Source organism: Ovis canadensis, chromosome 8, assembly GCF_042477335.2.
Source record: "Ovis canadensis isolate MfBH-ARS-UI-01 breed Bighorn chromosome 8, ARS-UI_OviCan_v2, whole genome shotgun sequence".
Taxonomy (NCBI): Eukaryota; Metazoa; Chordata; class Mammalia; order Artiodactyla; family Bovidae; genus Ovis; species Ovis canadensis.
In genome coordinates, this window is record NC_091252.1 from 77,795,344 (window position 1) to 77,807,480 (window position 12,137).

Below are 12,137 nucleotides of genomic sequence, written 5' to 3' on the forward strand. Positions count from 1 at the left end.
TTTCAGTTGCTGTGGCTTTTGTTCGTTTGTTTGTTTTGTTTTTAGCGGGTATCCTGGAAGATTCCAGGATAGCTCAAGATAAAAAGTTCATATTACAAAAAACATGTGTGTGCACATGACGTGTCTTAATTTTGCTTGATGAAAAATCGACAGTTATAGGACTCTCACACACTGGAGTGTCTCTACCAGCACAGCCGTATCAGCAGACTGTGTCTCGCCAAGGTGCCAGGTGTTCACATTTCTCATTCAGTCTAGTCTCCTCTTCTAGAACATGATGCCAGTGGGATTCAGGGGTGCTTGAGAGATCACCTAGTCTACCCCTCTCGAATTGTCCCAAACAAACACGGTCATTGGTTTAGGCTTGGAGATTTCTACTTTCTTTGAAGAACTCTGACCTCTGTCAACTTTACCTGAGGTCTTATCTTTGTGTTCTTATAGTGGCCAGGATTTTACCACACTTAGTTTCCTTTTTATTTATTATGATCCAATATCATAAGTGCTCCCTAACATCATCAAATACGGAGTTATTGGATATTTTTTCCCGACACCCAAAAACCAGAATTCTGAAAACAATTAAAGTCACATGGAAAAAATTCAAAAAGTAACAAACATTTGCCGGAGATTTTGCAATTTTTAAGGCATTGTCTCATCTATTATCCACCATGTGTGGAAAGTAAGTGTTGCTATAATTCCAATTTTATCAAAATTAAATGTTTAAACGTTTTAGATAGCAGTTATGATACATATTCCTGGGATTCATGAGACAATCCTGCTCTAACATCCCCATGAACCATCTCCTGCTCTAATGTCTAACCTTGGCAGAGGTCCATATTCATTTTCACTCCAAATGCAATGCTTTTTTCATTTATGCTAGCTTCTATAGCTCTGACATTGTAGGGCTAGTAAAGATCAGTGTTTCCCTGGTGATTCAGTTGGTAAAGAATCCACCTGCAATGCAGGAGACCCAAGTTTGATCCTGGGGTCAGGAAAATCCTCTGGAGAAGGGACTGGCAACCCACTCCAGTATTCTTACCTGGAGAATTCCATGGACAAAGGAGCCTGGGGGGTCCGTGGGGTCACAGGAGTTGGACACACCTTAGTGACTAAACCACCAACTACTACCATACCATATCATTTTCCTGTTTGGTCACATTTCACCTTGTCTATATTGTGAAACTTATAATTACTTGCATTAGATTTTCCTTAATGTTCATGTGTTAATGATATGCTAAAATTAGTATTTTGGCTTAAATTGATAAACTATATATTACATAAATTTAAGTGTGAGTTATGAACTCGGTAATTATATGTAAATATACATGGTTCAAATTCAATCTGAGTTTAAAATATAAAAATATTTTTCATTATTTGATTCTCAGATTAAGTTATTGATTAAAATTCTAAAATTCATATTTTTTATATGATCTCTGTTGGTGGTGGTGATTTAGTTGCTAAGTCGTGTCTGACTCTTTGTGCCCCCTTGGACTGTAGCCCACCAGGCTCCTCTGTCCATGGGATTTTCCAGACAAGAATAGGGAGTGGGTTGCCATTTCTTTCTCCAGGGGATCTTCCCCACTAGGGGATCAAACCCAGGTCTCCTGCATTGCAGGTGTATTCTTTTCTGATTGAGCCACCAGGAAAGCACAATATGGCACAAATATATTAATAAATTGCCCATAATGTTAGGCAGAAATTTAGGATTAAGTTTGATTTGAAATAAAGAAGCTTATCTTTTCAGGAATAAACTTAGATTTCTTCTCTCTTCTGTACAAAAAACAACTGAAAAACTAATTCATGAAAACATGGTATTTAATTCTTTATTTAATGACAGGAACTGGAAACTGTTTTGATGACAAAAGAATACTACAAAAATAACATGTAATACTTTTGCTACAATAGATTGAATGCCTACTATGTGCCAGGCTGCATCATTAGTAAATATTTTATGTTTATTATCACTTTCAGTTAGATCTAAAAAAGGAAACTTATTATATTGTTCAAAACTGGATTAACATGTTTGAAAACTAGCTATAAATATGAGCACACACAAGAAAACTGTTCTTTTAGTCTGGGATTGTCACTTCACTGTCTATAAAATATCAAATAATACCTCCCACTGAGTTCCATATACATTAAATTTAGCAAATGTTGATTTACTAATAATTAAACATAAAAAAATTCCAGATTTTTTCATTAATATAGCTCTGAGATTTAAAAACAAAATATTATGAAAAATAATTGTATATTATCTTGCCTGCTTTTATAATGATTCACAAAAGGGGTAATGTCTCCTTTAAAAGTAAGTGACTATTTCAACTAAGTTTGAAGAGTAAATCTAGCCATTTTAGAATGTGACTTTGTATCATTCTCTGTGTTCAGTTCAGTCCAGTTCAGTCGCTCAGTCATGTCCGACTCTTTGCGACCTTATGAATTGCAGCACGCCAGGCCTCCATGTCCATCACCAACTCCCGGAGTTCACTCAAACTCATGTCCATCGAGTCGGTGATGCTGTTCAGCCATCTCATCTTCTGTCGTCCCCTTCTCCTGCCCCCAATCCCTCCTAGCATCAGGGTCTTTTCCAATGAGTCAACTCTTTGCATGAGGTGGCCAAAGTACTGGAGTTTCAGCTTTAGCATCATTCCTTCCAAAGAACACCCAGGACTGATCTCCTTTAGAATGGACTGGTTGGATCTCTATGTTAGTGTGATGAAAAAGGCTGAAGACCAAGCAATGTCCAACAGGAATAGATGAAAGGTTCTCTTGAGCTCCACTGGAGACAGTTCTTGCTCAAAGCATGATTTTTGCCTTGATTATAAGGGAAAAAGTTTGTTGGGTCTAGCTGAACTGGGAAGGTAAGATCTGAGATTCAGGTTCGTTTGGGGAAACCAGAAAAATGATCTGAGGCTCAAAGACACGACTCATTAATTTTGGCAAAGATTTCAACCTAAATCAATGGCCACATGTCAAAATAGAAATATATAACTTAACAGTGCCATTTTATAGATCATAAGTAGCATTTTGAGTTTTAAACATTAGCTAGATTAAATTTAGCATACTCATTTGGAGCTGCTGATAAGCTAAACCAAACAAACAAAAACAATTTGTAGTATAAATGATTTCTTTGATACCACTCAAATTTTTTTAAAGAGGGGAGAGAAGCCAATTATAAATGTATTCATATGGTTCAGAAATGACTAAGAAAAAATAATTATGGGTAATACTTTTGACCATATTGATGAAAAATATTTTTAATGAAATTTATTTTCCAAATATTTTATTGGTTGGATCAATTTGGATTTTAGACATAGTTGCCCATGCCTAAATGCACTAGCAGTTTCCATGTCAAAATATTTTTTTTCCTGAAACTACCTAACTCATAGCAGCTGTCTATGTGAGAAGAGAGCGAGGATTGTTTTCACTTCACTCAAAGATTAATGATATTTTACAGCTTCAAACGAAGTTTTCAATTCTGGCTTTCACGGCAAGCACCTCCTTCTTGTCTCCTTTAATTTTATTGCCACTTTTTCAACATAATTATTCATTCTGTGGCATATTAAAGTAGTCAACAAAGCAAAAGTTTTTATTGGAAATAAGATTTTGCTTGCTGTTAACTCTGCAGAAATACACTTCTTTCTTTCTCTCATTAACCAGGTAGCATTCCAGTCATTTTTTTTTTGTTTTTGTTTCTGTTATATTTAATGCTAGCTAAGAGATATGGAAAAGGGGTGAGAGGGGGGAGTTGAATTTGTTCTATTTTCCTCCAGGTTGCATTTTACTCTGGTTTTCCAAAAAATATGTTGCCAAATTTCAGCAGTATAAATTAGATTAGAAAATAGGGAAATTATCACCTACATTCAAAATTCTCCTACCTGTTATCAGAGTCGAAACTACGGTAGCACAGGGTTATCAACATATATCAGAAATCAGCATGACCTCTCCCAGGCTCCTCCTGTTTCTGATAATCCACTTTAACTCTACTTTAATAGCCAAGGCTCTACTGGTCACTTTTTAAACTCGTATGCAATTCCAGCATGAGTAAACCAGACACAAAGGAAAAAATATACAAAGTGCCTAGAATAGCCAAATTTACAGATACAGAAGCAGGATAGAGTTTACCAGAGATTAGAGAGTAAGAAGAGGGAGGAATTACTGTTTCAGCTTGGGAAGGTGAAAAATTCTGGAGATGGACAGTGGTTGACAGACATGTGAATATACTTAATGTCAGTGAACTGTACACTCAAAAACAGTTAAAATGGTAAATTTAGATAATGTATATTATGCTACAATAAAAAAATTGATATAGTTCAATATACCATTTTAACTATAATTTGCAAAGTGATTTTGAAATGTTTCCATAAAATAAATAAGAAATTACCCCCAAATTGTGTGTAATGGAGATGGCAAGTATACAAATGGAACTTTAGAGAAATTATGAGAACAAGAGTCTTGTGATTTTGTCAATCAAAACAAGCACTGGTTTATAAAGAACTCAGCAAAAGTAGTTTCTGATGATGATATTGCTCACAAAATTATTGTATTCCAAGGGTTTCAGTTCAGATGGGCTGAACACCCAGTTTACCTGGCTTGTACATTTGCACTGTAAACATGAAGGCACCAAACACTCTTCAGTGATCACATCACCCTTCCACAGTCCAAGACTTGTGTACTTCACTCCATAGCAGTTCACCCAGACCATGACATTTGAGATGGCAAAATCTACTACACCACAATTCAAGGACTGTGGCTACAAATTATATTCTGGGTGGGAATGGTCAGGCACTAAACAGAGTCACAGAATCCAAACTAGTCTGAATTAATTACTTATTCTGGTAGTAAATCTTGTTTCTTCACTAAGAGGATCTTTTCCCTTTTAAAAGTCTGATTATACTTTGAAATTATTTTTAATAAAAATAGCTCCTATTATATTTAAGCTCCAATTCTTCCAGATACTTTATAAGTGCTATCTCTAGGCATAATAACAGTTAATGAAATTGGGTATCATTTATTTCCCCTTATAGACAGGGAGTTGGGCTCAGAGAGGCCAATCCTTGCCAAGGCCACCTAATGAATGAGTGGTAGTGACCGGGTTTATATTCCTGTGCTGTGGTTCTCAAATGTGATTTTTCCCACTGTGCTCTGCTTTCCACTGGAGCCCCAAGTTCATTGCTTATTCTTTTCAATGCAGGACCTCTAACCTCTTGATTTCTTATTCTCTGAGACCTCTGTTCCAAAGTTAAGTTTCATGTGCCTCATTTAAACAAATTTGACTCCTCAATCCTTTTTTTCTTCTACAGTCTAAATAGCATCTTATTTTCAGTTAAATTTCTTGGCCTGAGATTTTGCTTTTCTTTGTTTCCAATTGTTCTGACTCTGCTAGACAATTTTAACTAACAATAAAAGTGGGTTTTCCAAGACAAGCAGAGAGAAAGTGTGTTTAAAAGCACGATTAAGGAAAGTAAATAGCCCAAACTCTGGTGATACTTCATGGCACTTGCGCAGCAAACATCAAATGAATATTCAAAGATCCAGTTAGGTATGTATAAACGTGTAGACAACATATGTTCAAAAGTTTACATGTGAATAGAAACCATTGACTGAAAAATAATTTGTATACATCTGTATGATATTATACCTATGTTTTCAAACTTTTAAACAGTTAAAATGATGGTAACTAGTCATCATTTTGCTTAGGAAAATAGGGATTTAAACATCTAACTTCTTCCTTCCTAAAAACTGAACAAAGCTCACTTATTCTTTCATCTGAATTCCAACAATTCTTCGATCTTATCAAAGGTTTTCACCACCTATCAGTCCCACCAGGAGTTCACATTCTTGCTTGATGTTAGTGATCCATCAGTATAGTAAGCGTTTTGCAGGCACCATTCTTGGATGGTGTGGTGGCAGCTTTTGGGGACCAAGTCCTCCGTATGCACCCTGGACTCCTTCTCAACTCCCTCTTGCTTCTCAAGGACATCACTGCCGCAATCACCATCCACTCCTCTTGTCACAGAGTCTTCTTTCTCGAATCATTTATATCCACCTACAAACATACTGAAGCATCTCCATTTGAAGAGAAACATCTCTGCCACATTCCTTTTCAGGAACATTGTATTCCATTGTTCTGCTTTGCTTCAAAGCTAAATAATATGGAGAATTTTGAACATTGCCAGTTGTTCCTCAGGCTCTTTCATTATGATTTCTGGTCCCACCACTCCATTGACACCGCTGCTATGAGTCTCTGGGGAACTCTAGGTTGCCACATCCAAGAATCTCATCTTTGCGATGCCAACATAGCTGAGCTCTTCTTCCTACTTGAAACATGTTCTTTTGGCTTCCATGGAAACGCATTTTCTGGGTTTTGTTTTCCCTCACTCCTTCTCTGTGTTCTTCACTGTCCCCTCTTCCTCTTTACACATTAGTTTGTCCCAGGGCATGGTCTTAGTTCATTTCTCTTCTCTCTGGATAGCATTCTGACTCATTCTAAGAGCATTAAATGTCACTTGATGCTGATGATTCTCAAATCTACTCCTTAATCTATTCATCTCCATATATACCCTCCATATATATAAGCCAATTACCTATTTGATATCTCTACTTAGACCTCTGTAGGCATCTCACAGTTAACATGTCCCCTTTCCTCCAAAACTATCCCATCCACAGTGTCAGCCCTCACCTACCACCACCCCCACAGCTGTTCAAGCCTAAAACCCAGGTGCCCTCCTTGATTCCTCAGCCTCCTACATCCAAATGAATATAATTCATGTCACCTCAACCTCCAAACCTTGTCCTGAATCTGCCCACTTCACACTCCATCCTTACACAAATACCCTGATCCAAGTCACCATTACTGTCTACCCCAGATGACTGTAATACTCATCCAAGTGGTCATCATGCCTCCGTTATTCTTTTTAATCCATTCTCAACTCCACATCCAATGGTCAGATCCCCATTTAAACTCTTTAATAGCATACCATAGTAACTAAGTAAGTAAAGTCACTCAGTCGTGTCCGACTCTTCGTGACCCCATGGACTGCAGCCCACCAGGCTCCTCAGTCCATGGGATTCTCCAGGCAAGAACACTGGAGTGGGTTGCCATTTCCTTCTCCAGGGGATCTTCCTGACCCAGGGATCAAACCCGGGTCTCCCGTATTGGAGGCAGACACTTTAACCTCTGAGCCATCAGGGAAGCCCTGCATATCATAGTACTGAAAAGGAAATTCCAACCTGACTCACAAGACTGTATAATCTGACTCCTCCTTATACTCTGCTATCATGTTCCATTTTTCCCCTTTACCCACTATGCTCTAGCCACAACCTTTAAACATTTAAATGGGTTTCTGCCTTAGACTTTTATAGTAGCTAAGTACTTCTTGTGTGAATGCACTTCTAAATTTTTGGATAGCTAGCACCATTTTGTCAATCAGGTTTCATCTGAAGGTACTTTCTATAGGTAACTAGTCTAACCACTTGTTCCAAGAATTGTTTTCACTTTTTTTTTTTTTTTTTTTAGTGTCTGTTGCCTGGTGGGCTGCAGTCCATGGGGTTGCTAAGAGTAGGACACGATTGAGTGACTTCACTTTTCCTTTTCACTTTCATGCATTGGAGAAGGAAATGGCAACCCACTCTAGTATTCTTGCCTGGAGAATCCCTGGGACGGGGGAGCCTGGTGGGCTGCAGTCCATTGGGTCGCTAAGAGTCGGACACGACTGAGCGACTTCACTTTCACTTTAGTTACATCTAGATAGTACTTCTGTGAGTTCCTACTGCAGTTCCTTTTTAAGAAACTCATTGAAATGTCTTCTGTAGAATAAAAACAAGATCTGGACAGTAATTAAAATGTAAAAGCAGATTTTAACTAAGAATTATTGCAACGGGGAAAAGAAACCTTGGTATAGAACTGAACTCAATTCTTAATTAAGCAAAGACAAGTGGGGTTTATACCTGAGGAGATGGGGAGATGGACAGTTACTAAGAGGGAACAGCAGAGCTAAAGGGAAACTTCTGCCTAAACCAGCATGACGGAATTCTTGCTGAAGAGCAGCCAGGATGATCAGACAGTACCTGGCGGAGTGTGGGGATGAGGAATCCGATCAGATATAGAGGGTGGGGACTCTGGCTAAACAGACTTAGTGGGATTCTCGCTAAAGTTAGACTTCTGAGGAATGCTCAAGGATGCAGCCTAGTCGAGTTCAAAGGAATCTGTCTGGAGTTTGGTTGAGGAGAGTCTTGTCAGTTCCAACACATCTAAAATGTAAAATTGGTTGTTTGTTCAACTCTATAAATGCATCAGTTCAGTTCAGTCACTCAGTCGTGTCCGACTCTTTGTTACCCCAAGGACTGTAGCACACCAGGCTTCCCTGTCCATCACCAACTCCTGGAGCTTGTTCAAACTCGTGTTCATTGAATCGGTGATGTCATCCAAACATCTCATCCTCTGTCATCCCCTTCTCTTCCCGCCTTCAATCTTTCCCAGCATCAGTGTCTTTTCTAATGAGTAAGTTATTCACATCAGGCGGCTGAAGTATTGGAGTTTCAGCTTCAGCATCAGTCCTTCCAATGAATATTCAAGACTGATTTCCTTGAGGATTGACTGTTTGGATCTCCTTGCAGTCCAAGGGACTCTCAAGTCTTCTCTAACACCACAGTTCAAAAGCATCAATTTTTCGGTGCTCAGCTTTCTTTATAGTCCAACTCTCACATCCATTCATGACTACTGGAAAAACCATAGCTTTGACTAAATGCATCTTTGTCGGAAAACTAATGTTTCTGCTTTTAATATGCTGTCTAGGTTGGTCATAGCTTTTCTTCCAAGGAGCAAGTGTCTTTTAATTTCATGGTTGCAATCACCGTGTCCAGTGAGTTTGGAGCCCCCCAAAATAAAGTCTGTCACTGTTTCCATCCATTTGCCATGGAGTGATGGGACTGGATGCCATGATCTTCATTTTTTGAACATTGAGTTTTAAACCAGCTTTTTCATTCTCCTCTTTCACTTTCATCAAGAGGCTCTTCTCTTCACTTTCTGCCATAAGGGTGGTATCATCTGCATATCTGAGGTTATTGATATTTCTCCCGGCAATCTTGATTCCAGCTTGTGCTCCATCCAGCCTGGCATTTCAAATGATGTACTCTGTACATAAGTTAAATAAGCAGGGTGACAATATACAGACTGATGTACTCAATTGCCCAATTTGGAACCAGTCTGTTGTTCCATGTCCATTTCTAACTGTTGCTTCTTGACCTGGATACAGACTTCTCAGGAGGCAGGTAAGGTGGTCTGATATTTCCATCTCTCTTTAAGAACTTTCCACAGTTTGTTGTGATCTACACAGTCAAAAACTGAAAAGTTTTCAAGCACAGAAATGTATAAATGCATAGTTCTAAATTAAGTGATGTCCTTTATATTAAGGAGTGTGCTTATCTCGTCGTTGTTGTTCAGTCACTCAGTCGAGTCCAGCTCTTAGTGACCTGAAGTTTGCCCAAGTTCATGCCCATTGATTGCATCAGTGATGCCATCCAACCATCTCATCCTCTGATGCCGTCTTCTCCTTCTGCCCTCAATCTTTCCCAGCATCAGGGACTTTTCCAATGAGTCAGCTGTTTGTATCAGGTGACCAAAATACTGAATACCGGTTATCCGATCCTTTTAAATTAATCAACCTTTTTCTCCAATTGTAGAAAAGTACCTTGGATATTATTTCTGTACCAATAGAGGATGTTAATATTGGCTTCACACAGCATTTACTTCTGTTCCAGGTTTCTCGTTCTTCCCTGGGGAAGCTGATTTTCTCCTCTCTCACATGCGTGTGCACACTTTCCATTTTCTGCAAAATCCTTGGAAAACTACTTTACTTTGATTTTTAAAATACAGATCATAGAAAACATACAGAATTAACACAGGTGAGCAAATACACAATAAAAACTTTTACTTCCTGTTTATGTTTGTCTTTTTTTGGTCAGACTTATGAGTATCAGGTGGCAGAGGATGAGATGGTTAGATAGCATCACTGACTCAATGGACATGAAATTGAACAAATTTGGGGAGATATCAAAGGACATGGAAGCCTGGCATGCTGCAGTCCATGCAGTCACAAAAACTCAGACACAACTTATCGACTGAACAACAAAATGAGTATCATCTTTGGCCTCCGCTGGTGGCTCAGATGGTAAAGAATCCACCCGCAATGCATGAGGCCAGGGTTTGATCCCTCGGTTGGGACAATTCCCTGCAGAAGGGAATGGTTACTCACTCCAGTATTCTTGCCTACAGAATTCCATGGATAGAGGAGCCTTGTGGCTTAGAGTCCATGAGCTTGCAAAGAATCGGACACGACAACAACTGTTTCACTTTCATGAATATCATCACACTTTAAGTGATAAATCTCTTGCTTAATACTTTTAAAATGGAAAGGTAAGATTTCCAACAGGTTCTTTTCTATTATTTAAATATCTTTGACATTTGAATGTATATTGCTTTATCTGTTCTTTAGACAGCAGTTATCATATCAGTCAGAATCAGCTGAGTCTTAACTTAGTAATAAATAACCTCAAATCTTAGTGGCTTGTAGGAACAAAAGCTTGTCACTTTTATTTCCCCTGCAGGTTGGCTGAAGTAACTTTCACAACAGTTACATTCTGCTTTTCAGGCTGATATAATTTGCTGTGTCAAAGGAAGAGACAGTGACAAATTGCGCTCTATATTTTAAAAACTTCTATCCTGCATACTCACATCCCATTTTGCAAAGCAAGTCACTTTACCATGCCTAACATCCAAGGGAAAGGACAGAGCACTCCCACCATCTGCAGAGAACAGCCCCAATGACTCCCAAAGCTATATCATATACAAATATGATATATATGTATATCATATATAATTCTATAAATTAACAAAGATGCAGCCAACCATACTTGGCACGAAGTCAAGCATCAAAGAAGTTAGATAACACTTATGTCGGTGGGACTAAATAAGCATCAAGTCTTCATTATTTCAAAGGCTCTGAATGAATTACTCCTTTTCTATTTTCATTGTTCCCACAGTAACTTATTATATCCTCTCGTGTTACTGCAATCCTCTGCTTGCATAAATCTTCTCTACTATAGTCCATTCTGATTAGCTTTATATGAATATTGCTTCTATCATATTACTCCCTTGCCAATAAGGTAAATAAAAACAGAAAGTAGTAAAGTAAAACTCGCTCAGTCGTGTCCGACTCTTTGCGATCCCGTGGAATGTAGCCTACCAGGCTTCTCTGTCCATGGGATTCTCCAGGCAAGAATACTAGAGTGGGTTACCATTTCCTTCTCCAGGGGATCTTCCCGACAGGGATCGAACCCGGGTCTCCCGCATTGGAGGCAGACACTTTAACCTGCGAGCCACCAGGGAAGCCCAAATAAAAACAGAAGATAGCTAAAAATGAGACAAATTGTTTATTTCGCCTGACCCTTCAAGCCTTTCACAATCTGTCAGCAATTAACCTTTGTTTTCATAGAATTTATAAAAGCAACCAGACTGTTTGCTTACCTCAAATATTTATCATCTTTTCCTACAATGTTGTTAAATACTTCTCTTGCTTTAAATTCTTACTCTTCCCTCTTTTACTATCAATCTAATCCATTCTTAAAGACTTAACTAAACGTCTAACTCCTCTAGGAAATTAAAACAAAAATGTTTTAGTTTTTTTTTTTTCCTTTGGCTGCAGCAGGTCTTATTTGTGGTACTAGGAATGTGAGATCTACTTGCCTGACCAGGGATTGAACCCCAAACCTCTCTATTGGGAACCCAGAGTCATAGCCACTGAACCACCAGGGGAGTCTGCTCCTTTGTGAAGTTTTATTCTACAAGCAATTGCTAGAGAAACTTGACTTGGATCTCAGGTAAAACCTTAGAATGCCGTGCTTGCTTCCTTATTTAATTAACTTTCGCTGAGCACTCAGTATATTCCAGGCAGGGTGGTAGTTGCATGTGTTAGAACATCCAATATATATCTCAGACTAACCAGATCCAAAATAGAACTCTTCACTTTTCCCTCTCAAACATGCTTTCCCCTCATTTTTCTCCAACCCTATTATTAGCAACCTCATTCTCCCAGCTGTATATGTGGGAAACCTGGAGTATTTCTTTTCTCTGCTTTTTTTTCATA